The sequence below is a fragment of the Capsicum annuum genome, chromosome 2, assembly GCF_002878395.1.
Source record: "Capsicum annuum cultivar UCD-10X-F1 chromosome 2, UCD10Xv1.1, whole genome shotgun sequence".
Classification (NCBI taxonomy): Eukaryota; Viridiplantae; Streptophyta; class Magnoliopsida; order Solanales; family Solanaceae; genus Capsicum; species Capsicum annuum.
In genome coordinates, this window is record NC_061112.1 from 136915528 (window position 1) to 136920934 (window position 5407).

A 5407-nucleotide genomic window follows, 5' to 3' on the forward strand; every position below is an offset into this window, starting at 1 on the left:
TTACTCTCCCTGCCCAAACTTTTGTGGTGTTGATAGTCAATTATATTTTTAAAATAATCTAAGTTTTTAATTATTGTAATTTATAATACTTTCTTCTATTCCAATTTAAGTGGTGTTGATATAATTTCGACTGTCAACCAAATATTTTCTATCTTTTAAATCTTGTAAGTTGTTAATTGTTGTGATTTATAGTATTTTTTATGTACCTTTTGACATATATACCAGATTATTTTTTTTAGATATTTTATGTTGTTAGCCATTGTAATTTACAATACCTTTTATGTATTTTCAAATAATATATTTTACTCTCATTGTCCAAACTTTTGTGTCATTGATAGTCAATTATATTTATTAAATAATTTAAGTTTTTAATTATGGTGATCTATAATACTTTTTCTTCTATTCCAATTTAGGTGACATAATGTTTAGATAACCATAGTAATTAGTTAGGAATAATATAGTAAAATCATTATTGAAGCAGCGAAACAGACATGCTTTAAACGACTCACAACAACTAACTAGAAGTGATATAACAAAATTAATATAAAAAAAATACTTGTGAAAGAACTTTAAGTGGGTCTCATATAAGACGTCAAGTTAATTTAAAACAACAGGAGTTAATTTATAATTTTATATCTACTTTACTTTTTTTATTAAATATTATTAATTTTTTAATATTTAGATAATTTATAATAATTAATTAGGAGTAATATTTAGTAAAATTATGATTGAAGCAGCTGAAGTAGATATATCATAAAATCCATTTTACTTTTTTTTATTAAATATTATTAATTTTTTAATAGTAAATAGCTTATAATAACTAATTAAAAATAATATAAAATCACGAAGCAAACAGACATGTTGATGTTGTGCTGTCTGCTTTTCTTTTTATTAGTAAGTATTTTTAATAATTAAATAACTTATAATAATTAATTAGAAATAATATAATAAAATAATGAAGGAAACAGATTGATGAGGAAGGCATATTGACGCCCTACTGCCTCCTTTTCTTCTTATTAATTCGTAAGTAATATAGTATTGTTTGAAGAATAAATAAGGACCACCAAAAAATTTGTGATAGTGAATATATTTTGAGAGTGTTAAGAAATAAGTGGATGTCTTCCACCCTTTTTTAACATTGTATAAAATTGAATTGTAATTTTCAATATTCTACAGAATCGACCAATTCTAATTGGTTGTAGTGTAGGTAGAATTGCTTATATAAGGCATGTAATTACTGACGCATTCATGCTATGGTGTTTTATTTTATACCATAGGTTCAGCAGCACGAGCTCCAGAGCACCAGTAGTATTTCAGTTTCAGCAGCAGAGTTGCAGTGAGTCCTCATACTTTGAGGACTATTATGCTATCATTATTTATTTCAGTTGCTTTCAGTATATGGAGTTAGTTGGGAATATGTCCCCTCAACTCCTTATTCAGGCATATGTATAGGCTTTCAGATTTGATTCAGACTTTAGTATTTTCAGCTGTGGTATTGTGATACCGTATTTCAGATGTTATGACTTCACCAGATGTGAACCTTATGGCCTTACAGCTTTTACACATTCCGCATTTATTCAATATATTATGCAGTGTACAGGTACAGATATCAGTCATAGGTTAGCTAGTGGTCCTTCGGGGTCATGGTCACCATGTAGCGTTTCGATTACCAGAATTAGGGCATTACATAATGCCACTGGTGTACAAATAATTTACTATGCAAAAGTAAAATTCGTATGATATAAAGTATGCCTTGTGCCTTAGGGAATAAAGATTTCACAAAGTTCCTGGCATTATTGTAGGAGAATTATTCTCCTGTGGTGGATGAAATGAAGTTTGTTTCAGTCTGACAATATTGGAAAACTTGAATACATATAATAAATTATTGTCATGCCTAGCTAGATGACAAAAGTTATATGAAAATCCTTGAAGGAATGTTATAAAGCGATTGTATTGGATACCCCATGATTATAAAGATCACTTAACTTGAAAACAGGTCAAGTTTGATCTCATGAAAATGATTAGTAAGTACTATGTTTTAGTATAGTTGGTGCACTTATGAATTGTGGAGCATTATTTATAAGAATAAAGTTTATTTTAAACGATACAAGTATAATACGCACGCTGCACTCTTTATTCCTTAGCTGAGGTTTTAGCCCACAAGATTTTCCTGGCAAGGTTTTTAATGAGGCAGCTAACAATGCGTACTACTGGATATATACTAGGAGTGTTTGACAAATGAAATATTTGTCAATTGATGAACATACATTGAAAAGACATAAAAGGATGCATCTTGATAAGCATAACACTTATTTGATTTACAATCCAAGACACTTGAAGATGTCACAGATGAAATGCTGAATATTATCACTTGACAAAATTTATATGAAAACTTCTTAAGGATTTAAAATGTTTGAAGCATATAAAAAAATCTGAAAAACTTATGTATAATCCTTATATTGCATGAATTTATAACTTGAAAATCATTGAAACTCTTGGAGAGTTTTCAAAAGCAATAGATTATTTGCTGACATGAGAAATATGCCGAAATGAATTGATTATGAAGTACCATATCTTAGTGCAATTGATGTACTAATGTATTCTGCAAATACTACAAAATCTGAAATAGTCCTTTCGGTTAATTTGTTAGCAAGGTATAATTCTGCTCCTACTAGGAGACATCGAAATGGGATTAAACACATAATCTTACTTTATTTCGAAGATTTTAGTCCCAATCTTGTTGATTATATTGATGCTGAGTATTTATTTAACCCACATAAATTTCGGTCTCAAACATGCAATATGTTGACATGTGGGGATACTGTCATATCTTGGAGATATACAAAGCAGTCTATCTAGCACTTCATCAAACCATGTGGAGATAATAACTATTCATGAAGAAGTCGTGAATGTGTGTGGTTGGTATCCATGATACATCTCATTCAAGAAAAATATGGGCTGTAATGCAACAAAATATCCACGATTTTATATGAAGATAATGTAGTATGCATAGCGCAGTTAAAAGGTGGATTCATAAAAGGTGGATTCATAAAGGGAGATATAACGAAACATATTTCGCCAAAACTTTTCTACACACATGAACTCAAAAATAATGGTGATATCGACGTACGACAGGTTCGTTCAAGTGACAATTTAGCAGGCTTATTCACCAAAGGATTGTCAACTTCATATTCGAGAAAATGATATACAAAATTGGAATGCGACATCTCCGAGATGTTAAGTGATGTTTTAATCAGGGGGAGTAAATACACACTGCATTCTTTTTTCCCTTGGTCAAGATTTTATCCCATTAGATTTTCCTTGATAAGGTTTTTAGTAAGGCAGTTGAATAATAAAATGTATATTACAAGATATGAATTGTTAGAGTTTCTTTTTATTTTGTGTTAGACATCCAATGAAGAGTGTTAAGAAATAAGTGGATGTCTTCCACCCTTTGTCAACTTTGTACAAAATTGAATTGTAGTTTTCAATATTGTACAAAATTGAATTGCAGTTTTCAACACTGAATAAAATTGACCAATTCTAATTAGTTAGTGTAAAATTGACCAATTCTAATTGGTCAGTGTAGGTAGGTTTGCCTATATAAGACATGTCATTAGTTTCATTTCAGAGACACAACAATACACAACTCCTGTAATTTATTTCTGGATTTTCTTGCGTTATTTTATTTTATAACAGAAAGTAAATACTAGTATATAATAGGGATTGGTTATGATTATTCTAAGCCATAATTCGACACCTGTTGTTGCTTCTCCAAAGTCAAAAAATTAAGAAGTTTCGTCATAATTTGGACACAATTTTTTTTTTTTAAATAAAATTTATATATTTAAAAGCTAATTAAAATCACTATAAATCACAATAATTATTTTAAAAAAATTATAATCAAACATAAATTTATTTGAATTTCAGCCATTAATACTAAATTACCATACGCATATTCAATTGCAATAAATTAGGGAAAATGAAGTATAAAACGAACGAAGAGAGTTGATGGAGGAGAAATTATTATATAATTAATCATGATGTAGGATCTCCTTAATAAAACCCTAAACCCCATTACTCTGAGGTTTGGGGATATTGAAGGAGAATAAGTGTTTGATTTTTTTCCCCCGATTTTTTTGGGAATTTTGTAGTGATAGGGATTGTGTATATTTTTTTTTTATATCGGAATTATATTGCATGTGTTGTTGAAAATTAAGGAGTAATGGGTGAGGGATTATTGGGAATTTAACCCTCACCTACATGGTAAAAGTTCAGTTTCAAATATTTGACCAACGGAGCCATTAAAATTTCCAATCGTAAGTATTTCATTTTCGTGAATATTTTGTTTCATTATAAATTGGATTCACTATAATACTCTATTGCAATTTTTTATTAGATTTACCATTATGGCATTTGCAATTACTTTTTTTTCCAGGACATTGCATTCTTCAACAGAGAGGGCATTTTGTTGATTGCCATTTGCCATGAAAATTGCTCCAAAGAAACCTCATTTTTTCAAGCCAGTTATGCCAGGTTTCAAGCATGGTCTTGTAAGTTATCCTTCAAGTATTTTTTTTTTTTTTTCATATTTCCTTTGTTTACTTACGGCCTGCCGTCCTACAACTGCCCGAAAAGGAACTGCAGTGATCTTGAATAGGGATCCTACAGCGATAAATGGAATTTCCATAAAAATACCACTAGATCGAGCATCAGTGATTTCGTATCCGGTCAAAATTTTGGCTAATTGATCGAAGTGGGTAGCTCCAGTAGACCCATTGATCATGGAACAAATAGGGTGGGTAGGCTTAAGCACCACACTAAACGTATATACGTGAACCCCCTCGTTACCATACGTGAGACTCTCACCGCATACGGCTCGCACAAAGACTCCTAAATCCATCCCGAGCCCTTTCTTCCACCTCTCCTCTCCAATCTTCGATCAAACTTGCGCTCCCCAGGCTCTATGAAACGGTGGTCTTTCCTTCGCCTATCGTATGTATCGACTTATAGGTAATATATGAACAGACACTCAAATTTGGTTTTATTTTCCAAGAGAGCATTTTAACTTTGAGAGAACACATCTAGACGCTTCAATGTGTCTCTATTGTGTCAGTTGAACACTCCAACTTAGTGGACATTTGCCATGAAAGTTAAAAAAAAGTTGTGATTGTGCTTAAAAAAAAACTTTATTTGGAATTTTTGGAGATGGAGTTGTGATTATGTTTGACCATTCTTTTTTCAATAAATATTTAAAATTAAAATGATAGTTAAAATTAAAATGCACATTTGAAAAAAAAAATATGAAATATAATTTAAAGGGGTTATTTTATGAAAATAAAAAGTTAGGATTTTTTTTTTTTAAAAGTGAAAATATGGTGAGGTCCTCCAAAATTTGTTTGTCATA